The 26,582-nt window shown below is 32.6% G+C and overlaps 2 long non-coding RNA genes across 11 annotated transcripts; both read left to right on the top strand.

Moving 5' to 3' along the window:
* The first annotated feature begins 13,574 nt into the window (after nt 1-13,574).
* LOC139877456 (uncharacterized) lies at nt 13,575-16,936 on the top strand. Of its 3 annotated transcripts, none has more exons than XR_011768598.1 (8): nt 13,575-13,750; nt 13,977-14,054; nt 14,167-14,218; nt 14,328-14,863; nt 15,057-15,202; nt 15,730-15,913; nt 16,011-16,245; nt 16,385-16,936. It is a non-coding gene; the product is annotated as an uncharacterized lncRNA (long non-coding RNA). The 3 variants fall into 3 exon arrangements; XR_011768599.1 differs by having other exon boundaries at nt 13,977-14,076; XR_011768597.1 differs by having other exon boundaries at nt 13,977-14,218.
* A 3,738-nt stretch (nt 16,937-20,674) lies between these two features.
* LOC139877452 (uncharacterized) lies at nt 20,675-24,070 on the top strand. 8 transcript variants are annotated; one of them, XR_011768591.1, is made up of 9 exons: nt 20,675-20,903; nt 21,261-21,298; nt 21,387-21,481; nt 21,783-21,893; nt 21,990-22,040; nt 22,189-22,821; nt 23,168-23,292; nt 23,689-23,775; nt 23,865-24,070. It is a non-coding gene; the product is annotated as an uncharacterized lncRNA (long non-coding RNA). The 8 variants fall into 8 exon arrangements; XR_011768594.1 differs by lacking the exon at nt 21,990-22,040 and having other exon boundaries at nt 21,387-21,467; XR_011768593.1 differs by having other exon boundaries at nt 21,387-21,467; nt 21,990-22,821.
* The last annotated feature ends 2,512 nt before the right edge of the window (nt 24,071-26,582 follow it).

Here is a 26,582-nt window from a genome sequence, read left to right as displayed (position 1 = left end):
AGGGTCGTTACAATATATATTTCGGAACAACCATAGACACTCTATATGTGAATGTTGGAGTTAGCTATACAGGGTTGAGGTTGATTCCAAAATATATATAGTTTGAGTTGTGATCAATACTGAGATATGTATACACTGGGTCGTGGATTGATTCAAGATAATGTATATCGATTTATTTCTGTACATCTAACTGTGGACAACTAGTTATAAGTTACTAACGAGGACAGCTGACTTAATAAACTTAAAACATCAAAATGTATTAAAAGTGTTGTAAATATATTTTGAACATACTTTGATATATATGTATATATTGTTATAGGTTCGTGAATCAACCAGTGGCCAAGTCTTACTTCCCGACGAAGTAAAAATCTGTGAAAGTGAGTTATAGTCCCACTTTTAAAATCTAATATTTTTGGGATGAGAATACATGCAGGTTTTATAAATGATTTACAAAATAGACACAAGTACGTGAAACTACATTCTATGGTTGAATTATCGAAATCGAATATGCCCCTTTTTATTAAGTCTGGTAATCTAAGAATTAGGGAACAGATACCCTAATTAACGCGAATCCTAAAGATAGATCTATTGGGCCTAACAAACCCTATCCAAAGTACCGGATGCTTTAGTACATCGAAATTTATATCATATCCGAAGGGTGTCCCGGAATGATAGGGATATTCTTATATATGCATCTTGTTAATGTCGGTTACCAGGTGTTCACCATATGAATGATTTTTATCTCTATGTATGGGATGTGTATTGAAATTTGAAATCTTGTGGTCTATTGTTACGATTTGATATATATAGGTTAAACCTATAACTCACCAACATTTTTGTTGACGTTTAAAGCATGTTTATTCTCAGGTGAATACTAAGAGCTTCCGCTGTTGCATACTAAAATAAGGACAAGATTTGGAGTCCGTGTTTGTATGATATTGTGTAAAAACTGCATTCAAGAAACTGATTTTGATGTAACATATATGTATTGTAAACCATTATGTAATGGTCGTGTGTTGTAACGACCCGGGAATTTCTGACCAAATTTAAACTTAATCTTTATATGTTTCCGACACAATAAGCAAAGTCTATAAAGTTGAGTCTCAAAATTTTGGAACTGTTTATATGAATTCAGTTAACCTTTGACTATTCCCGAAGATTCACGAACAATTAATTGTAAATAAATATATGTATACATATGAGTTCTAAACATAAATAATATAAATAGTAAATATTATCATTAATAAAATTATTACTATCAGTTTTATAATTAATATCATTATTAATACACATTAATATTATAAACACTATAAGAATAATTAGTACCAGTATTATTAATAATATTAGTATTTTGCTTATTATTATTATAATTATAATTATTTATTATTAACATTAAATTAAAAATACTGTATAGATTAGATTATTGATAGGCGTGATATCTACCTTTATCATTTGTATTATTAATTTTATGCTTTTTATTCTACCTGCTCGTGAACGATGGTCGGATCAAACAAGCACTACAAACAATTATCAATCAACTCAGGTTTATCATTCAATTATCCACCATCTTATTTATAGGTACATATATACATACACGACATATAGATACATGTGCATAATCACAACTCACCTCTCTTCACTCAACTTTTCTGTTTCAATTCGATAACCATCGCCACCCTATCACCTCCAAGAACATATCACGATACCACCATCGTTCCCTCTCCCTCCTGTTTACTAGTTCAGCTTAATCGCCACTACCATCTTCTATCCCTTCTGTTACTGAATGAAACACAAAATAAATCGAACCAATTTGTTGTGCTTTTATATATTTCTGTTAACACTTGAATACTCACGCCATCAAACACCTCATCACCTCTCCATCAATACCATTACTCGTCACCATCAAATTAAGTACCTGCTTCTGCCTATTCGCGTATGATCAACACCAAACTACCATCATCGATCACCAACAAAACACCATGAAAGAGGACTGCCATCTTTACTGTTTTTGTGAAGGTTAAAACGTGAAAGAAGATGAAACTTTTAATGCTACAACTACTCGTTTACAATGAACCAAATAAGGAAACGTCCAAGGTTAGATAATTTACACTCACACGAGTTGGGGTTGGTTGCATATAAACAAGTGTATAAATGATTAAATAGTGAGCTAGATGAATTAAATAAGTGGACAAGTGGAGTAAGTAGATGGAACAATCCATCCATTTTGACCGACCAAAGGAATCCCAAGTGATAATATCACATAAAAAAATTACAATTACTAATGGTTGTTAATTCAAAGGAAGCTTTTGGGAAATAGAAAAGGTCACTAGCTAAAATTCAGTGGATTTAAAAAAATTGATTCTTGACCATGAGTATTATATTTGGGATCGTGTTTGGGGACGCAAGTGGGCATCTTGGCCGACCACTTATGGGTTAACAATTAGAATTATTTCATTGTTGGGGTTGTTTAAAACAAAAGATATATATGTATAATGGAATGCAAGATGTCGTTTGCTGTTGTACCTAAACCGAATCCATACCATGTCATGTACTTGGGTTTGATATTTGATGATTGGGCCGTAAATGGTGATAGGGTTAGAGGGTTAGTGGGTTTTGCTTAAAATAAGATGAATTATTAATATCATTTACATTTGTTCAATTATATTATGACGATATATGATACGTATTTGAAGAAGATGTTAATAATAATGGTTGATGAAATAAGATCGAGATGATAATAAATAACGGTAATATTGAGATTTGAGATGATGAAGAAAGGATATGATGAAGCCAATGGAAGTTTTATGATAGCAATAGATTAAGATGATGTTAATAATACATGAATTCATGAATGATAATACTAGAGGATGATTAGGGTTGGAATATGATAATGATGAAGAGGTTAACTAAATGGGTTTTGAAACGGTCAGATAATGGATTAAAAGAAATTGGTGTATGAATTAAATCAGAAAACATAGATGGAGGACTGGTTTGTGGTATTATCGGGTTAGCGGGACGTCGCGGGTTCAAACCCGAACTTGGGCATTTTTGATTAGGACTACTTCTTTGAGGTAGTTTACTTATTTTTATTATCATTATTACTATTATTATTATTATCATTATTATTATTGAAATGGTTTTTATATAAAAACATTATTATTTTTAATATTATTGTCATTAATTTACATTATTATTAAAAACTATCATTTTTATTATCATTATTATTTTAATCATCATTATCATTATTATTTTTATAACAAATAAATATTATACTTATATTTTATATATAATTATAATTATATATTAAACATATTAACATTATTTTTATAAATATTACAAATAACAAATGAATGATAAAATACTAATATACATAGTAAGATAGCTACATGTATAAATATTAATCATTTTAAATATATATACAAATTAAATATATATAATATATAAACTGAGATATAATATATAAAAATTTGTTCGATTACAAATATATGTGTTAATATACATTAATGATATAGGTTCGTGAATTCGAGGCCAACCCTACATTTATTCAATGTCGTTATATGTATTTTTACTACAAAATACATTAGGTGAGTTTCATTTGCTCCCTTTTTATATATATTTTTGGGACTGAGAATACATGCGCAACTTTTATAAATGTTTTACGAAATAGGCACAAGTACTAAAACTAATTCTATGTGGGTTTAAACCAGAAATATACCCTTAGCTTGGTAACATTAAACTACTTGTCTATGTACGGTAGGCGCGAATCCTAAAGATAGATCTATTGGGCCTGACAAACCACATCCTGACTATGGGATGCTTTAGTACTTCGAGGTTATTTTAAACACACCTGATCTGGTGTACTTCAGAGGGTAAAACATGAACGTTAAGGCTTGTTACCGGGTGCCTACAACTTATAGAATACTTTTATACACTTGCGAGTGTACATATATTTATAAACGGAAATCTTGTGGTCTATTTATATATTGAACTGATTATTATGATAAGCATATGAACTCACCAACCTTTTGGTTGACACTTTTAAGCATGTTTATTCTCAGGTACGAATTAAGTCTTCCGCTGTGCATTTGCTCATTTTAAGGACATTACTTGGAGTCGATCATCGCAATGGGACCAAATATTGATGACTTCGTCCAGGTGGATTAGGACGGGTCGTCACAGGTGGTATCAGAGCGGTGGTCTTAGCGAATCAGGTCTTGCGTTAGTGTGTCTAACTGATAGTTGTTTAGATGCATTAGTAAGTCTGGACTTCGACCGTGTCTGCATGTCAAAAGTTTTGCTTATCATTTGTGTCAAAAATTACCTGCTTATCATTCTTAGGGAATCACTTGCTTATTATTCTTAGTCTAGACACATTTTACTGCATCGACTGCATGAATAGTGTATAGACGAAATCCATATCTTATCGTATCTGCTAATTTATATATTAGCGTATCTGTTATTGTTACCTTTTCCTGATAGCTTCCGTAGATTCCTCCGTAACTTATGGGATTTTAGTATTATATATGCATATGTAAATTATGTATTGCAGGGTACTAATTTACATCCTATAACTTATTTCTTATCGAAAATCCTTCTTCTGATAGTACGAGATGAATCCCTCAACCAGTTCGAGTTCCTCAGATTCCGATAGCTATTCCGATAGTTATTCCGACAGCTATTCCGATGTGGATATTCATCTGAACTCTGAAGACAGTGTAACCGGAATGGATCAACCAATCAGCCATCACATGTTCTATATGAATTAGGGATGGGTTCGTAGCCTACTTAATCGTTGGAGACAAGAAGAAGGTGATCCCTTCCATCCACCTTATTGCCCTCTTGGTAAAGAACCTGAAGCACTTACCGGCGAACCTGTTCGAAACACCATTTTCTCTCTCATTTCCAGAGTATCTCGCCACGATTACATATTATCTAAAATTCTAGATCTTATTCATCCGCTCGTCCGAACCGACAATCATCCCAGTGTAATAGAAGAAGTCAACGAGCTTCGCACCCGAGATGTATCCTTGGAAAATATGTTGCAAAACGTACCAGCTTCAGCAACATCAACGGCACCAACAGTACCACCAACAATATAAGTTTCAACAATCCATGCCTCAACATCTTATTCTGTACCTCGAGCATAATCATCGTTCTACGTATCGTTCTATCTACTTTATCTTCATTCTACATATCGTTCTACATCATTTATCTTCGTTCGACATGGCGATTATGTAATCTCTAATGTTTTAGAGATTATGTATTCTAGTTTTGACGGTAAACCAAATGAGTTTAATACTATATTAACTCATTAGATCCATAATTACATCTGAAGAAAATATATATGTATATATATTTTCATAAAGATTGTAATTAAAAATTCTTTTGTACAAACTGTTAATGATAAAAATATTTTAACGGGTACGTAATACCCGAGGAATATTTAAGATTTCACATTAATAAGTTACACTGTACATTCTTCGAATCTGATTCAACGGTCATTTATTATCCTACTTACATCCACAGATATACGTATCCGTTCACCGCAGAATAACCATTTTCATCCAGTTTCATATTTGGATTTTGATATATCAGAATCCAACAAGTGGCATAATGAAGAAAACATTGGACAAAATAAAATTTGTTAGAAACAAACAATTTAACTATGGGAAGAATTTTGTTAAGAATCCACGCTAACTGTTCCTAGCTAACTGTTCCTAGCTAATAGATTACACTTTATTTATCGCAAATTATTTATCGCAATTTATATTCTCGCAATTTTATTTATCGTCATTTAATTTCTGTTATTTATTTTTACGCGCTTTAAATATCGGGACATGTATACAAGGTTTTGACATATCATATCGACGCATCTATATATATTATTTAGAATAACCATAGACACTCTATATGCAGTAATGTTAGAGTTAGCTATACAGGGTTGAGGTTGATTCTACAATAATATATATAGTTTGAGTTGTGATCGAGTCTGAGACATGTACACGGGTCACGATACATATTAATTAATTCGAATATTATATATTAAACTATATATGAATGATTGGACTGTTAACTGTGGACTATCGACTGTGGACGAATAATATTGGACAATTAAAATGAATTAAAATACTGATTATAACATATGAAACTAAATAGTTTTCAAGTTGCCACTTGATTTCATCTTAAACATCATTTGTATCTTGACGATTATAATCTACGTTCAAACCTTTAATTATTCTTGAAAACACCTCAATCGAGAGGATGAACCAGCCGTACTTCATCTACAAAAGAAAAGATTGAGGCATATAGTTATACACCTGAAGATCTCTCGGAAACTGAGTAAATCGTTTAACATGTAGCTGTGCTAATCCTTTTAGTGTTATTATTACCCAAAATAAGTTGGTAATCTCTTTCAAAGTGGCAAATTTTGCCACAGCTCCAACAAGTCAACTTCAACCTTTCGACCGAAATTATATACCTCTTCGTGCTATCTGTATTACATTATATCGAAAATTTCTATAAAACCTAAGTATGAATTATGAATGTTTCTGGAGTAGTGTTGAGAATTGAAGCATGAGTTAGTATAATATAATGCGCTTGGCCAACGTGATTATATTACAGTAAGTGTTTCTAAATGGAACGTGATGATGGTTCACAGTAGATCATACCATCGTCATGTGCCATGTTACATAACTCTTTCATTCTAGTTAACCTCTGAACATCTCAACAAAATATATTCTTGATAGTTCTATTCTCAATGATTCTAGTAATTTGACGAATCAAATCGTGCTATTACGTTCTTTCTTGATTATAACATTAAATTCATTCGAAACTCCATACTTACAAATTCTGGACCATTACTCGTTTTACTAGAGATCGAGAGGAGATTAAAAAGACAAAGAGCTCCGAAACATAATGGAAGATATAAAACTCGACAACAACACTGAAATTACAATAATTTAAAAATTAAAACATCACGACAATTAAAAATTAAAAGATTACGACAATTAAACTAAAAATACTAGAACTACTCGTCATCGTCGTCATCTGCGATGTAACGTTCACCAGTCATTTCACCATCCGTGAGTTACTTTGGAGACATCGATATTTCTCTTGCTGCTTCAGCTGTTGCTTCAGCTGATTCATCGAGGCAACGATAACCCAATGTTTCTTCATCTTCAAGAACCATATACAGAGAAATGTGTTTACCACGATCTTCAATGGTATCTTTTATAAAGTACCATTGATCATCGGTACACAGAAAACTTGCCCTAAAATCCACATCATAATCGTCTTTATAAAAGAACAATGACGTAAATTCACACGAAACTTTTTCCTTCAGAAAGGATAGCAAGTCTTGTAAACCAACATCACGAATGTCGATATCTTCAAACGAAATACTGTTGCCCCACTTGTATTCCTTCATTTGATTACGAAAATCACCTCCGTAATGAACATCGAATGAAATAATCATTGGGGGAAGTGTTAGCATTTTACAGTTTGGGAGTGTTTGATTTTGATTTTGAGAGAGGTGGAAATATAAAAGAAATATATGTTTGAGTGTATAAAATGAAGTATATGGTTGGTGTTTATATAGTGTAAAAGTGTCCGTTGGGATAGCCGTTGAGATTTTTTTTTATTTTATTTATTATTCGATTTCTATTTTACTAACGGCTAAAAATTGGGCGAGTTTTGGGTGGAGGTGGACGATGCCGTTGGAACCTCTCTTATGATAGCTTCATTCGTACTCTTTGAATAATCTAATAGTTTTATCCATATTACTCGGTGATGATAAAACTCAATTTATCAACTCATATTAGTCATGAAAACATTTTTATTGTTATCCATGACGACCACAATTTCTTTAACGGGTAGGTACTGTAACGACCCGGGAATTTCTGACCAAATTTAAACTTAATCTTTATATGTTTCCGACACGATAAGCAAAGTCTATAAAGTTGAGTCTCAAAATTTTGGAACTGTTTATATGAATTCAGTTAACCTTTGACTATTCCCGAAGATTCACGAACAATTAATTGTAAATAAATATATGTATACATATGAGTTCTAAACATAAATAATATAAATAGTAAATATTATCATTAATAAAATTATTACTAGTAGTTTTATAATTAATATCATTATTAATACACATTAATATTATAAACACTATAAGAATAATTAGTACCAATATTATTAATAATATTAGTATTTTGCTTATTATTATTATAATTATAATTATTTATTATTAACATTAAATTAAAAATACTGTATAGATTAGATTATTGATAGGCGTGATATCTACCTTTATCATTTGTATTATTAATTTTATGCTTTTTATTCTACCTGCTCGTGAACGATGGTCGGATCAAACAAGCACTACAAACAATTATCAATCAACTCAGGTTTATCATTCAATTATCCACCATCTTATTTATAGGTACATATATACATACACGACATATAGATACATGTGCATAATCACAACTCACCTCTCTTCACTCAACTTTTCTGTTTCAATTCGATAACCATCGCCACCCTATCACCTCCAAGAACATATCACGATACCACCATCGTTCCCTCTCCCTCCTGTTTACTAGTTCAGCTTAATCGCCACTACCATCTTCTATCCCTTCTGTTACTGAATGAAACACAAAATAAATCGAACCAATTTGTTGTGCTTTTATATATTTCTGTTAACACTTGAATACTCACGCCATCAAACACCTCATCACCTCTCCATCAATACCATTACTCGTCACCATCAAATTAAGTACCTGCTTCTGCCTATTCGCGTATGATCAACACCAAACTACCATCATCGATCACCAACAAAACACCATGAAAGAGGACTGCCATCTTTACTGTTTTTGTGAAGGTTAAAACGTGAAAGAAGATGAAACTTTTACTGCTACAACTACTCGTTTACAATGAACCAAATAAGGAAACGTCCAAGGTTAGATAATTTACACTCACACGAGTTGGGGTTGGTTGCATATAAACAAGTGTATAAATGATTAAATAGTGAGCTAGATGAATTAAATAAGTGGACAAGTGGAGTAAGTAGATGGAACAATCCATCCATTTTGACCGACCAAAGGAATCCCAAGTGATAATATCACATAAAAAAATTACAATTACTAATGGTTGTTAATTCAAAGGAAGCTTTTGGGAAATAGAAAAGGTCACTAGCTAAAATTCAGTGGATTTAAAAAAATTGATTCTTGACCATGAGTATTATATTTGGGATTGTGTTTGGAGACGCAAGTGGGCATCTTGGCCGACCACTTATGGGTTAACAATTAGAATTATTTCATTGTTGGGGTTGTTTAAAACAAAAGATATATATGTATAATGGAATGCAAGATGTCGTTTGCTGTTGTACCTAAACCGAATCCATACCATGTCATGTACTTGGGTTTGATATTTGATGATTGGGCCGTAAATGGTGATAGGGTTAGAGGGTTAGTGGGTTTTGCTTAAAATAAGATGAATTATTAATATCATTTACATTTGTTCAATTATATTATGACGATATATGATACGTATTTGAAGAAGATGTTAATAATAATGGTTGATGAAATAAGATCGAGATGATAATAAATAACGATAATATTGAGATTTGAGATGATGAAGAAAGGATATGATGAAGCCAATGGAAGTTTTATGATAGCAATAGATTAAGATGATGTTAATAATACATGAATTCATGAATGATAATACTAGAGGACGATTAGGGTTGGAATATGATAATGATGAAGAGGTTAACTAAATGGGTTTTGAAACGGTCAGATAATGGATTAAAAGAAATTGGTGTATGAATTAAATCAGAAAACATAGATGGAGGACTGGTTTGTGGTATTATCGGGTTAGCGGGACGTCGCGGGTTCAAACCCGAACTTGGGCATTTTTGATTAGGACTACTTCTTTGAGGTAGTTTACTTATTTTTATTATCATTATTACTATTATTATTATTATCATTATTATTATTGAAATGGTTTTTATATAAAAACATTATTATTTTTAATATTATTGTCATTAATTTACATTATTATTAAAAACTATCATTTTTATTATCATTATTATTTTAATCATCATTATCATTATTATTTTTATAACAAATAAATATTATACTTATATTACATATAATTATATATTAAACATATTAACATTATTTTTATAAATATTACAAATAACAAATGAATGATAAAATACTAATATACATAGTAAGATAGCTACATGTATAAATATTAATCATTTTAAATATATATACAAATTAAATATATATAATATATAAACTGAGATATAATATATAAAAATTTGTTCGATTACAAATATATGTGTTAATATACATTAATGATATAGGTTCGTGAATCCGAGGCCAACCCTACATTTATTCAATGTCGTTATATGTATTTTTACTACAAAATACATTAGGTGAGTTTCATTTGCTCCCTTTTTATATATATTTTTGGGACTGAGAATACATGCGCAACTTTTATAAATGTTTTACGAAATAGGCACAAGTACTAAAACTAATTCTATGTGGGTTTAAACCAGAAATATACCCTTAGCTTGGTAACATTAAACTACTTGTCTATGTACGGTAGGCGTGAATCCTAAAGATAGATCTATTGGGCCTGACAAACCCCATCCTGACTATGGGATGCTTTAGTACTTCGAGGTTATTTTAAACACACCTGATCTGGTGTACTTCAGAGGGTAAAACATGAACGTTAAGGCTTGTTACCGGGTGCCTACAACTTATAGAATACTTTTATACACTTGCGAGTGTACATATATTTATAAACGGAAATCTTGTGGTCTATTTATATATTGAACTGATTATTATGATAAACATATGAACTCACCAACCTTTTGGTTGACACTTTTAAGCATGTTTATTCTCAGGTATGAATTAAGTCTTCCACTGTGCATTTGCTCATTTTAAGGACATTACTTGGAGTCGATCATCGCAATGGGACCAAATATTGATGACTTCGTCCAGGTGGATTAGGACGGGTCGTCACATGTGTAAACAGGATATTTTAGATTATCATTATTTGATAATCTACGTAAAGCTTTTTAAACCTTTATTTATGAAATAAAGGTTATGGTTTGTTTTAAAAATGAATGCAGTCTTTGAAAAACGTCTCATATAGAGGTCAAAACCTCGCAACGAAATCAATTAATATGGAACATTTTTAATCAATAAGAACGGGACATTTCAACCTGGGCTACTGTAAAGTTGATTTTCAGTTAGTTCGGTTCGAGTAGATGATTTTCCGTTTAGACCTTGTCTTAATCCGAGTTACGGTTTAGGATCTATGGCCTCCCGAAAGTCACTACACCCTATTAACGTTGTGGTGAAATTTCTGACATACTCGCACTTAAACCGTCACCACGGTCAAACGAAGACGAGTTTGATTCTGGAAATTGGTCAATACCTAGGGGACTCATATACGGAGCTATGGCCACTGGTCTCACCTCATTTCAGTTTGTATAGCAATCGTGGCGACTGAACGAAGTCATCCTTTATTTCAAACCCTAGTCTTGACTTAAAACTTACTTCACACTTTTTGTTTAATGATGAATGATGATGATACTTAAGACCTAATTTACATACTTATAAACCTTTGGGAACGATTTACTGAATTAGTAACTTTTGACTTAGGTTAAGGACCTTTCGCACCAACCACTTGCTTACTATTCCCGCGTATCGACTTTTACTACTTTCCACTGTGAGTTATAGCATCCCTTTTTACTTTAACTATTTCGGGAATTGAGAATACATGCGCATTTTACGTTTTACATACTAGGAACGAGTACTTAAACTTTATATATGTGTGGATTATACAACGACATAAACTTTTCCCTTAGCTCGGTAACGTTTAGTCATTTGTCTTTGAACCGGTGAACGCGAATCTTAGATATGGATCCATAGGGCTTGACATCCCCACTCGGGCTAGTAGCACTAGCATTTAATGGGTGTTTAATACTTCGTAAACATACGCCTCGCCAAGTGTACTTTTAGGGGGTGATAAACGTTAAGTTAGTTACCAAGTGCCCACGGTTAAACATATACTTTTCATACTGTTTTGAAACGCTGTTGAAGCACTGAAATCTCGTGGTCTACCTTACATTACTGTTATACTTAAACTATAGCTCACCAACCTTTGTGTTGACGTTTTTAAGCATGTTTTTCTCAGGTGCTTAAGGTTTGCTTGCTTCCGATGTACTAGTCATGCTTTGTAGACACCCGTTGCGCTTATTAGAGATGTCACCGCATGAAACGTTTATTTTTGCATTCAAACTATATTAATTTTGAAACGATGTATTTGTAACGACCTATGGGTCACGTACTATTATTACTTGCTATTCGTAGAAGCATACTTTGGTTGTTAAACATTTGACGTTGTTTAAAACGTCACCTTTATTCATGAATGCAAACTTATTTTGAAATAGCATATAGTATTTGACCTTGTAATGATCATGTTGTTGATGATTCGTACACGATGGTTTTGTACGGGGCATCACAGATAATCTGATCATGCTACATCTTGATTATGTGAAAATCATTGGTTCTTTTGAGAATTTCCCTGAAGAATTAAGATGGTTGCGTATGCATGGGTTCCCTTCAAAGTTTATACCTTCTGAATTACTAATGGAGAATCTTGTTGTTCTTGACTTGAAATATAGCAATATTGAATCATTCGGTACCTGTTGTAGTGAGCAAAAGGTACCAACTTAAAAGCACATATTATTCTATTTTGTCTCATATATCATTATCTATAGTTTCTATTATATTGCTAAAATGATGATGTTATTATTAGGCTAATTCCTTTATTAAGAAAAAATCAAAAAGAAAAAAATCTAAGCATGGTGGGTGATGTCATTAATCTAAATAATTTTGAATTAAAATTAAATCTTATTAATTGATTATTATTATTATTATTATTATTAAATCTTATTAATAATTATTTTAATTATTAAAATTAAATAATTTTAATTAATTATTTTGAATTTAGTACGAGAAGGTATAAAAGTTAGGCAGAAGGAAACCAATTCTACATTTATAATTTTAATTACACTTTTAAAATAAAATGACAACCAATATTATCTCTTATGATTGAATGTGGATTGTTTAATATGCATTTTAGGTGTTTGATGAAATGTTCTGACGAGTTTCTTAGTCGGACTATGTAGTTCCACGGGTCATTAAACTAAATAACTTTAGCATTTACGTTCACTTAATACCTAAAACATATCATTAAAATGTTTTCGTTTAAACAAACCAGTAGTTTCACGGGTCAGTTCACTAGTATATATATACACATTAAAAGAGAGTCTCGATTAGCTAATAAATATTTTCAAAACCCCCTTAATTACCATTAGATTAGAAAATTACATTATAATACCCCTTGATCCAACGGTCTTTAACCATCCACTAAAAATATTAGCTAATAAATCAATTGTTAAAACACACATCCCTAAAATACCCCTACCTCTAAAACACGGGAGAAAATTAACAAAAGCTCACGAATTTCATTCACTGCACTTTGAAAAAAAAAAAAAAAAACCCTAACCTCCTCCTCCAAATTATCTACGCTTATCAAATCATCATCAAAAAAAGCTATTACTAGAACTCGAATTGAAAGCCGCTATGCTGTAGTAAACGATAAACAATTTATCCTTGATATGTTTTAGTGCCACGGTTAATCATCAATCAAATTTTCATACAAAATAGAGGTACTACAGTATATTCTTATAATTTACATCTATTTTGTTTTATATTTAATCAATCGCTTTTTGTGTTAATTAGTTTATGTATGCGTTATACAAAATAGAGGTACTAGAGTATATTCTTATAATTTACATCTATTTTGTTTTATATTTAATCAATCGCTTTTTGTGTTAATTAGTTTATATTTAATCTATTTTGTTTTATATTTTGTATTTCCTTTTAAATGTGTAGGCATATGTGCAACAGTTGGAAAATAGTCGGTTGAAACTTACACAACTAGAACAGGAGGTCCAGCAAGCTTGAAAGAAGGTTTACTGTGAGAGACGTGTGTGTGCGCACGCGTGCGCAGAGATTGTAGTTCATTTGAGCCATTCTCGATATATATTCACAGATTATAACTTCAATTTTTGTCTTATTGTAGGGTGTTGTAATTTCAAATGCAGGTGACCAGACTCAAACGAATGGCGGGAACGGTATGTATTATACCGTTTTCTATATAATCTGTACTTATGTTTGTTTTGGTTCTTGGTTGATGGTTACATAAATATTGACTATAGGTGTTTTGTTGACCATTCAACTCAGGTTCATTGGCGTTTGTAGCCGAATATTCACGTTGGTTAGAAGAGCAAAGCAAACATATAAGTGAGCTCAGAACAGCAGTTACTTCACATAAAAGCGACATCGAGCTTCGTTCTTTAGTCAAAAATGCCGCCTCGCATTTCGACTACTTTTTTTTAAGACTTTTTTTTAGGGTTTAGGGTCTTTAACTTTAACTAACAATTTTGGATCGGATACTAAATAGTGGTTACTCTCACAACTATACAACACTTCTTTTTAGTGATCAGTTAAAAATTGCTATAAATTTTATCTTGTTAGTGATTATTTTTGGTTATATATTAGTGGTATAATCTTGCAACTTATTGCAAATTTTATGTCTTGATGACAATTCTATTATGTTTCACATTTTATGATCTATCTGAGTCAGTTTTTTGTTTACCATGTAGTTGCTTATATCAAACTGACTTACTTTGTTATTGTTGATTGCTAATGGCAATAAATTTGAATTTTTAGAATTGGAGGATGCTGATTTAGATGTCGATAAGTTTGGGCGTTTATTGGTAAGGTCAACCTCTCTGTTATTTACTTAATGTTATTATGATTATTCATTGTAATGCAACGATTACAGAAGTGTATGGGAAAACTATTCAACATCAAGAACATTTATGTTAGAGAAACTATCATTTCGTCGAGTAGGCCAATGAAACCCGAATGGTCCAATTAATGATGTTGCCTTTAATACTTTTCAACTAGGTTGAAGAAAAGTCGATACATATAGATTTTCTATCTATCCGAGAGCCTAAATGAAGATGACTACACATTCTGGATTTCAAAAGGTGAACACGACTCCTTATATGGCTCACATCAGGCCTTACCTGACATGCTTGATCATAGTTATGGTTAGTTTTTAGTTATTTATTTAATTATTTTTTACAGAAATAACATCTTTGTTGATTGCAGTTAGTATGTACATTAGATTAGATGTATTTCAAATCTTTTTATGTATAACATCTCATTTTCAGTTTCTGAACGGTGTTGGGCTTTATAACTATTCACAGACTGAAATATTTAAATCAGAAGTGGCAAGAAGGATGGGTGGGTAACAATTTAATATGTGTGTGTGTTCAAATATGTTTTTTTTTCTTTTTTTTTAAATTGCAGGTCAAAACGTGTTTGGGTTGAAACGGGTTATTTTGTAACATTGAAACATGTGAGAGTGGGTCCACCTAGAAATACTTGTGTCCGTTCCTAAAATTCATTTATAATCTAAATAACTAAACAAACACTACGATGTTAGACGACCCAAATCAACCCATTGATACGTGAATGGGTCAAAATTGCCACCTTTAATGTGAATGCACTTTCTTTAACTGAACTATAACTTTGGATAAAATTATTAATTTTCTAGCATTTTATGTAATTGCAGGTGGTGCATTAAATTTATACTGCGACCAGATGATGTGCTTACACTTTGGAAAGTCTAGTGGCGATCGAGATCAGTGCATTAATCCTAAAGGTCTTGCAAGTTTTCTAGGGTTTTTAGAATCACTCACTGCACCAAATATTGAACACGATCATGAATTTCATGGGCCCACCACTCCTAACACAAGGTCTCTATTCAATACGAGCATTCCTTTTCTTGTTCTTATTTGCTTTTACATCATACTCTTATTAGTAGTTTGCAATTGATTCCATTGTTGTTTTTAGGTATATACTATAAAAGAGATTTGATCGAGGGTCATATGTAGAAGTTTGGGTGGCTTTTCATTGGAATTATCTACAACGAGCCAATGATTCGGATACAAGTGTCAAAAACAACACTTTCTCATTTAATACAACTTATCTTGGTTGTGACGGAACAACTTCGCAAAGACGCACATCCGAAACCAACTTTAGTTCTGGTGTTCCTAGGGATAAAGTTTTCATTTTGAAGCTTATAATGGTAAGCCACTTAATATATTTATTTATTTCACCAAGTTGGAGCATGATGGACTGTACTGTAATTTCCTTTTTTTTTCCTCCCTTGTATAATATATATGGTTTCACAATAATGACATATGACAAATGACCAACTGTAACAGGTAGAAAAGGGCAATATTACTTAAGTGGTCTACGAGAAAAATATTTCGGTGAACTCTTTTTAAACGCTTCGGCATATACGAGAAGTACAGTGTCAGTAAAGGAATCAGTTGCTTTAGAATTAGAATACATCACTAAAAAGGGAAAGACAACAAAGGGTCGTTTATGAAGAAGGCCCTAAGCATATTGCAAGATATATCGAGTCTTTTGAGTCAAGGTCAAATGAGATATGGCTTTTGATTCGTCACGAAGGTATATCGTTATCGAAGCTTTTGTATACGATGACATAGGAACAATAAATGATGATCATCTGAAACATGTTCGTATATGGCATCCTTCAAAATGGTGGCATTGGTTGAAAACGACAAACGCAGGCCAAGAGGAAATGCGAAAACTTATACGGCAGTTGGTTTTTTTGCTAATTATCTCTACGACTTTATGTACTCATCAACAGAGGTGTAAATTTGACCCGTTTGCTTATGTATGGGTCGATTATCAATTGTGTGATATTTGACAGTTCAAATGAGTAAAGTTAATTTTTTGGTGTAAACAAAAACGGGTCAAATGTGTAAACAAAAGTGTGCATTTTCTACCTGAATTGAAAAGTTATCACTCATCGTCTAATCTGACTCTAAAATCATCGTTTTAAGCCACTAGACCGCCTTTTGGGACCATGACCCATCTACTTTTCAACTCATTAGTACTATGTCATATTTTAGTATGGATCAAACAAAAAAATTCGATTCTGGTACTGAATAGTGGATATTTTGCATAAATGGTGGAACTTAAAAGAAGACGGTGTGACTGCAAATTATAGAATGCGCAAAAAAAGAAGAAAAACTTTGCAATATCTGATGTTGTTAAGACATTCGTGTAAATGGGTCAGGTTTGGATGAACCGAAGGAGAAGCGGTTGATCAATCGCCCCTCTCATCGTCTCAAATTAATCAAATACAAATATGAAGATTAAAATCAATCAAACCTTTCAAATCACAACATCCGATGTTAACGCATTACACCTATGAATTCAACTGCAATTTTGAAATAAACCACTGTTTGGCGATGCTTACTCCGGAAAGCTCAAACATAGGCCGCAAAACACCATGATTTTCGGAATGCGTAAGCAAAAACTCATGAAAAAATGGAGCAGGGTAATTCTATGTTTCTATGTTTATGTTTTGTGTATTGTATGGTAAATTATAGCTATATTTATATTGTAGGGTTTAGTTTTTACAATTTATGGTTTATAGTATAGATATAGGGTTTATCGTTTAGGGTTTAGTGTATAGGATTTAGGGTTTATTGTAACGACCCGACAAAATCGTCATTGACGGTGCCGTTAACTTAGGTCCCGTTACGTGGTCGTAGTCCCTATATGAGACGCGTTTGACCAAAATTACGTCGCCTTCATTTGAAATGTACAAGACTTGCAAAGTTTAGTTTACCAAACGGATCGACAACAAGTTTAAGTTTAGAAAAGTAGTAAAGTATAAATGAAATAACATGCGACATAATTAGTTTAAAATCACGGTTGCTATAAATAGCGTAAGTATGTATGTATGTTTGACTCCAAGCAAGTAATCAGAGTGTATGCATGTATGCTTGACCCCAAGCAAGTATGAGTGTACGCGGAAGCATGTATCAAATAGCCATGTATGAACCTGAGAAACATATAGAAAACTGTCAACGAAAAACGTTGGTGAAATCATAGGTGTTTGTAAATGTTGTTTTGAACCACAAGATTTAGTATTCCCATAACGTTGATTATCAAAATCGTGTGCATTCCAAAAGTTTGTTCGCGAGCACCCAATTATCAAGACTTAACGTATCCTTCCATAGAACCCCATCACAATAGTGTTAGAACATACACTGTTTCTCGAAAATATATTTCATCATAGACGGTAGCGAACCGTCCGTAATGAGGGTTTGTCAAACCCGTATGGCCACACAATATAAGTTCTCGCTTACACCCTGCAAGTGTAACTAATGATAATCGAATTGAGGATTTTTGTTCTAACTCGCTGTGGAATGTTTGTTTTCCGTACTTGTGTTCAATGTATAAAAGTATGTAGTATAAAACTGTATATGTTTCTCATCCCATGATTTAAAGTATAAAAGTTGTTGAAAGATGGGACTATGATCTCACCTCGAGTGCACGAGTATAAATGTACTTCACAAAGTAAACGAGTGCATGATAGTTGCTTAGCCTTGACCTAAACAAGTAAGCTGTATAAATTAACCGGTTACGACACAAGGTCGGGCGAAATGTGTTCAATTAGTCCTATGGCTCGTTACGACTCGAATATATAGCATGTGAATCACGTTGTCAAGTTTCATGCAAGAATCAAGTATAAAATAAGATTAGAACGATTGCATAAGTGTTTTGTTATGTTTGACTAAAAGTCAAAATTGGTCAAAGTCAACAAAAAAGTCAACGGGGTCGGGTCGGGTCCCGAACTATTTTCCTGAGCTTAGAAGTTATGTATAAGCATGTTGGCCAAGTTTCATATTGATCGGGGGTGCGTAGCATACTTAGAATTAAGCGAAATTTGACATTTTTGGGCAGTCTGCCTCAGATGCGCCGCATCTGAGGCAGATGCGCCGCATCTGAGGCAGATGCGCCGCATCTGCATCTGTAACAGCCAGTTCTGGGCAGTTTAACACTTAGACGATTTCAACTTCAAACGATCATAACTTTTGACTCGTTAACATTCAAAACACGTATCTTATATCGTTGGAAAGGTAATTTAAAGAGGAATACAACTAAACACATTTCATCAATCAATTCCATCATTAACAACAAAGGAAACCTCAATAAATGATCATTAAACGTTCAAAATCAACGTTTCAAGTTCATAAAACGCATTTCTTGACTCGGGAATCCAATTCACACATATGATATGCCGTTTTGAAGGTATTGAAACATACATTACAACTAATCACTAACTAATAACATTTCATGGCATTCAAAGCATCAAAAGTTCGTTTTATAGTTCATTAAACCCTAATCAAAATCATGAATTCAACCATTTTGTAAATGAAGCTTTTCTAAATCAACCTACACATCAAAATGAAGCTAATGATGCTAGTAACACATTTAATACATGAACTTTAACATTTAAACAACATTTAATCACCTAAAATTCAAGATTAAGCAAACCCATTTCAAATGTTCAAACTAGTTACTCAAAACAACAAATCGAGCAAGTAAATCATATATTCATGCTAGACACGAGCCATAGACACTAACTAACACCATTTCAAGTATATAAAACGAATTTAGAGAAATCTAGTGTTTTAGAAATGTTACCCAAATGTGATGAAATTGGTACCAAAATGTAGAGGATGAAGAGAGGATTCCAAATATGTAATTTGTTTCGATGTTTGCTTCTCCAATCGGATTTAGATGATGATTGAATGGATTGAGAGAAAAAGAGTGTTCTTGAGCTAGAGAGAAAAAGGGAGAAGAGAGGTGAAGTGAATGAGTGGTGTTGGTGGGGTTTGACTAGTTAGGCCCCTTTGCAACTTTGGTCCCTCGAGTTTCAAAGCGGGTGCGGGAATAACCAAACGAATATGTTAAAAACGTTCGAGTAAACGAGTGATGTTATAATTAAATAACGGGAATATTATGAACGTTAGTTAACGAAAGACGCGAATTTAGATAACAAAAGGTATTATCAAAAGAAAAAAGAAAAAAAAACGACGGTGTTAAAAATAAATTTAACGGAAAAACGCGGGATGTTACATTTATGGTTTAGGGTATGGGTTTAGGGTATATGGTTTAGGGTTTATGGTTTAGGGTTTAGAGTTTAGAGTTTAGACTTTAAGATTTAGATTTAAGAATTTAAGGTTTAAAAAATTTGAAACTTTAAAAATTTCAAGCCCCTATAAAACATTTGGTTTAATGTTCATCTAGATATAATAATAGTTTTTTAATTTATATAATTAATTAATTTTATACCTTAAATGATTAGACCGTTCAAAAATCCCGCAAAATCGCGGGTCTTTATATATATATATATATATATATATATATATATATATATATATATATATATATATATATATATTGAAACGATCAAGGGATAAGCAATTTTAGGAGTACAAACTGGATAAGTAAATATAGGCCACACATTTGATAATTTTAATAGAGAGCCCAATTTTATACTAAAAAACGCGGAGGGGTATTATGGTCATTTGGTAAAAGTCCTGAAACTGCTTGCCATTCATCGCCACATCTGGTAACCATCAAAATATACACCCGATGTGTCCGCCTTCGTCGTCTAGATCGATTCCACCTCTGCACTCCATCGAAACCTGCAAATCATTCTTATTCCTTTAAATTCAGTCCTTATTCCCCTATATAAGACTAAAATTGAAACCTAATTCAGCAACTGACTACGAAATTGGGGTTATGTTCGTCAAATTGAAACCTAAAATTGAATTGGTTTGAATCATAGAGTAATGAATGAGATTACGAGTGTTTTATTTGTGAACAACGTTCAATCGTCAGTACACACCGGTAATTCATATCGTTTAATTCATCATTCTTATATTACAAGGTTTTTAATGTTTAATCTGATGTTCAATCATGTACATTCAATCGTTATATGTTGTTAGGGTTTCATCAATCGTGATTTGATTTAATTTGTTGAGTTAGGGTTCCATAAGTTCTGTATATCAATCAGTTAGTTAGGATTTCGTCAGTTCAATGAGATCGGTTAGGGTTTAGGCTATTAAATTTAAAAGCTGAAGTCGAATTTGCACTGTCACATATTGCTTATAATTTCTCATAAGTAGTTAAGTATAGAATGCACAACAAGTGTTTGATATATAACCGTTTTGCCTGTTTTTGTTACTACAAATGAGAATCTTGCAGCCAATGCTAAAGTTGTGTTTACTTGCCTTCAAGATCAAGTAAGTCATGAATGCATACACTGAATTTACATCACCATTATGTGCATGTCATGATCCTTATCTTAGCTTCTCTATTTCTGTGCTCTAGGTTTGCAAGAGCTAGAGAAGGCCTCAAGGAAGTTGCTTTTCGAAGGGCCGAGGTTTGTGTTGGGTCGAAAAGTGACATCGGGTGCTTCTTCTGCTGTAATTATTTTTTATATATCCCTTGATCATCAATACTAGAAACCTATATCTTAAGAAGAGTTTATGTGTGATCATGTGTTTGGGTCATTTTGTTAATCTGGTGATGCAGTTCGTCAACATTTTTCAATTGTAAAAAATAAGTTATCAAGTTCTCGTTTCTGGTAAAAGAGTTCAACCAATGTTTAATACTCACATGCATGATTTTAGAGTATATATGACAGTTCTTAAATTTTTGAAATGTTTGTAATCTAAGAATCATCTTGTTTGTAATTAAGAATGACCTTGTTTTTGTATGTGACAGTTCTTGAATGGTAGTGCTTGTACCTTTCGATACTGAAATCGAACACTTCTCCTGAAAGGTGTCAAATTATCGAAAACAACTCTAATGACCAGGGTGTGCTTATAATGCATGGTACTAGTTTCGACTTATCCTTTCCTTCTCTTCTTTTTTCTATGTGACTTTCACTAAGAATTTGAATTTATATATGTATATCTCTCCCCATTGTAGCTTCTCATTGATAACATTAGTTGCCCTGCTTTGAACTTAACACATCTTAAGGTTCGATCTTGATTCCCGTGTAGTGAGGAATGTGTTACATTTAAATTAAATAGAGCCATCATTAATATAAGAATATGATCTGTTTGCTTTTATGTTTCTTTATATTATGTTATACAGAGGTTACAGCCTGCTGCTGTATACGTTATAGGTTGTTCAAGAAATTGGTAGCTTTATGCGACAGTAAGGTCAGTTTAGTGGGTTAGCCTGCATTGACGAGGATTTTTGTTAAATGTTCCACAAGCTTGCAGTTGCAGTTTGGTAACATGTATGTGTTATAGTTCAAGTAAAATGTTAAGTTGGAGCGAATTTGTGGACGGTATGTCATTTTGAATCGAGATAGAAGTTGAATTATATATCTTTAATCCAGCCAAGTGTTATATTATACATGCTGGTAATTCAGCACAACAGGAGGGACAAATAAAAGTTGAACTATATGACGTTTGTTTGTATGTTTCTGCGATTATTATTGTTTCCGGATTCATATATGATTTTATATGCTTTGTTTGACCATCATTAATATTTCCTTTATGTGATGCAGGGGAATGATGCTTTGTTTGACCATCATCAGTAAAGATAGTTTATGAACTTGTACTTTAGTTGATTTCAGTAATACTTTTGTTAATCCGCAAATATATTTAAGTTGATCAGGTTTTGAATTGTGGATTGACATAAAACGTGGTGCAGACTCATGACTTCATAGGTCCCAACCATATCTAGGACGATGTTTTGACTACGTTTGATGCAGAATGGGATCAAAGTGTTGTAAGATGCTGCACCCCAGGTACGTGGGTGACGGGTCTGGGTGGGGGATACTACCTCAAACAAGTCAAATGTTAGAACAGTAATAAACTAGATAATGTTAACAGCTCACATGGGTTGAATGGTTTAATATTATTGAAATTTCTTATGGTTTTGTCATTTTTGTAACATATTTACCAAATTGCTTATTCATAAATTTAAAGTTATTGGTAAAGTGGGTTGTGGGACTACTCCAACTGGTCCGACCCGTTTTAGTAAGCATTTAAAATACACATTACCCGTTTTGCCACCTTACATGTAAGTAGAAATTTGATTTTCTTTTCGGTAGAAATATCTTTTTGTAAGTTGAGATTTTCTACTTATTTCAGGTTCATTTGCTGAGTAAGATATTGGAAGACAGGGTGTTGTTTTACTAAGCAATATGTTTCGGGGAATGGAACTGCTAGTAGAGGTTTGGAGCTTGCTGTTGGCAACCTTCAACAATACTGCAATGGTAAATCATAAATGACTTATTGATATCAACTTTTTGTGTTTATTTATGTAAAAGTTACTCGTCCATTCAAAAAGAATATTATTCTATACGTTGGTATAATTTAAGGTATATTGGCCCAGAATATTTCATACAACCTAACCAGTTTCATTGAAGATTGAAGATAAAGCAAATTACCCATTGGCAATTAAAGTCAAATATGGTTTATTCATTTTAAGTTCAAGTGGAAATGATTTTGCTTGAAATTGGATATATGTGGATATTATTTTCTATGCATGAGAGCTTTAAAAATCAAATAAAGTGTCGATACTGTAAGTTCCAAGATGAGTTCTCGGTCTACATTTTTTGAGGTTTTGTGACTGTTTCCGAATTTTAATTAGAGCTTATGGTTTTACACAGGTAAAAGAACTATGCGATAAAATAAATTGTATCGTTTCAAGATGCTTATATGGGATATTCTGGAAAGAAAAACAGAGACTTGCTAAGGTACCGAGGGAGTCATCAGATAACAAAAAACAGAAATTTGTTTGCACTAATAATAATGAAGTGCCATATTGGTCTCTGTGTATATACAGAAGTAACAGAACTGAAGAATAGATTGTATCTCGGTTTGATGCTGCAAATCAGAAAAGAGAATTGTCTACTATGGCTAAGTGTGCAAAAATCCTATCTCAGGTACGTAATTTTGCACTTTCTTAGACAGATTCTTTAGAATCGTTTTTTAGTAGTAAGCTAAAAGATAGGTCGTTTCTAGATGCTACTCAAGTCGCAACTTCTTAAATTTAACATTTTATTCGAAATGTTAAAAAAGTAGTTTGGAACGTAGTGTGTAAGTTTTGTTTTTTTTTTTTTTTTTTTTCGTTTTCTCGTTTGCTTTTGAAATAGTTTTTGGTGTTTTAAAATATATTCATTCTTATTCTCTAGTTGCTTTTGAATTCTTATTTGTTTATGAATTTAGGTTGAGTGAAATGGAGTATTTAACGAATATATTGTCGTCTAATCGAGTTTATGATGTTGCGATTGAATCTCTTTTATCAATTGCGCTTAAAAATGAGGTGATGAATGATAAAAAACAAAATGAATGACAATAGGAGGTGATGAATGATTAAAAACAAGATGAATGATAACTTTGTGAGTGATGAATGATATAAAATGAGGTGATGAATGATAAAAATGAGTTGATGAATGATAAAAATTTGCTGATGAATGATAAAAATTTGCTGATGAATGATAAAAATTTGCTGATCATTCATCACCTAGTTTTTCTCAGTCATCTTGTTTTTTTATCATTCATCGCCTTATATTTATCATTCATCACCTCATTTTTATCATTAATCACCTCCTTTTTATCATTCATCTTGTTTTTCATCATTTCATTTTTATCATTCATCACCTCCTTTTTATAATTCATTATATCTTTTTTTTTATCATTCATCACCTACTTTTTATTGTTCATCTTGTTTTTTATCATTCATCACCTCCTTTTTTGTCATTCATCACCTCCTTTTTTGTCATTCTTCACTTCATTTTTTTGCAAATCTTTTATCATTCATTATATCCTTTTTTATCATTCATTAAATCTTTTTTTTTTATCATTGAATGATAATAATTGTTTGATAATTGGGCATTTGGTCTAGTGGTATGATTCTCGCTTTCGGTGCGGGAGGTCCCGAGTTCGATTCTCGGAATGCTCTATTCTTTTATATAAAACTAATCATATTATATCAACTATTTGAAATTCCACTACTTTTGTAACTATTAAAATGTTTGATGATATAAAATATTTTAATGCAAGATAATCATTTTGTGATGAATGGTTATTGTTTTCTTATGAATGATAACCGATTTTTTAAAAAATGATAACTATTTGATGAAAAATAATTTAGATGAATGATAATTTTTTCTGATGAATGATAAATGTTGTATGAATGATCATTGTTTTATGAAATGATAACTATTTGATGAATGATAATTGTTTTCCGATGAATGTTTTTCTATGAATTGTAAATGGTGGTGGTGGTGGTTTGTGGTGGGTGGTGGTGGTGGTGGGTGGTGGTTTGTGGTGGGTGGTGGTGCGTGGCGGTGACGGTGGGTGGTGGTTGGTGGTGGTATGTGGTGGTGGTATGTGGTGGTGGTTGGTGGTGGTGGTGGTGGTGGTGGTGGTGGAGGTTGGTGGTGATGTTGGGTAGTGGTTGTTGAAAGCTTCGACGAGCCCAACACACCCCACTATAGAGGATCTAGACTATACAAGACTCACTACACCAACACTTTGGCGTTGTTTAGCCTTTAATTTTATAAATCCTTAGTGCACAATGTACTTAGGCGACAGTGTCGACCATATATCTTTAGGCGGTATAACCGACCATGTATTACTTAGACGGCAAAGCCGACCATATAATAAGAACAACAAAAGTGCACTAAGAACTTAAACACAAACTAAGGCTTGATCGGGAAACTTAACAAAAACACTTATATTAAATTACAATTACAATATTACTTACAAGCTTTCTCTTCTCTACTTTCGCTAACTCACACTCTTCTTCTCTTCTTCACAACTCACTTCTTATTTCACTCTTACTCACAACTCTCACAACTTACTTCACACTCTACAAATGAAATCCTCACCTTTATTTATACTACTCCATGGAAGTTTCTAGAAACTAGATATTTCCATGGATATATATAAATATCTAGATATTTTTATACATACAAATATCTAGATATTTCTTACACACATAAATATCTAGATTTTTTTTTACATTTTAATATCTAGATATTTTTCATATACATATTAATATCTTGATATTTTACCCATATACATATACTAATTCCATATTATTCTAAATTTGCATTGTATTTTAACACTCCCCCTCAATGCAAATTTTCTTCCAACGATTTCTTGCAGACCATTCCAAGTGCTTCTCTGAATTTTGTAAACTTCGGTTTACTTAGGCTCTTGGTGAATATATCTGCAACCTGTTCATCTGTCTTTGTTGGCATCATCTTGATCTCTCCTTCAAGGACCTTCTCGCGAACATAGTGATAGTGCACTTCTATATGTTTTGTTCTCGCATGAAAGACTGAATTTTCTGCTAGACGAATAGCTGATAGGTTATCGCAGAAAAGCTTTACTTGATAATCTGTTGATTGATGAAGATCTTCCATTAGTTGCTTCAACCACATAATTTCTTGTGTTGCTGATGCTGCCGATCGATATTCTGCTTCAGTGCTTGACAAGGATACCGTTGGTTGTCTCTTGCTGCACCATGATATTACTCCCGATCCAAGACTAA

This window comes from Rutidosis leptorrhynchoides, chromosome 11 (assembly GCF_046630445.1).
Source record: "Rutidosis leptorrhynchoides isolate AG116_Rl617_1_P2 chromosome 11, CSIRO_AGI_Rlap_v1, whole genome shotgun sequence".
Lineage (NCBI taxonomy): Eukaryota > Viridiplantae > Streptophyta > Magnoliopsida > Asterales > Asteraceae > Rutidosis > Rutidosis leptorrhynchoides.
This window is presented reverse-complemented; position numbering and strand designations above follow the sequence as displayed.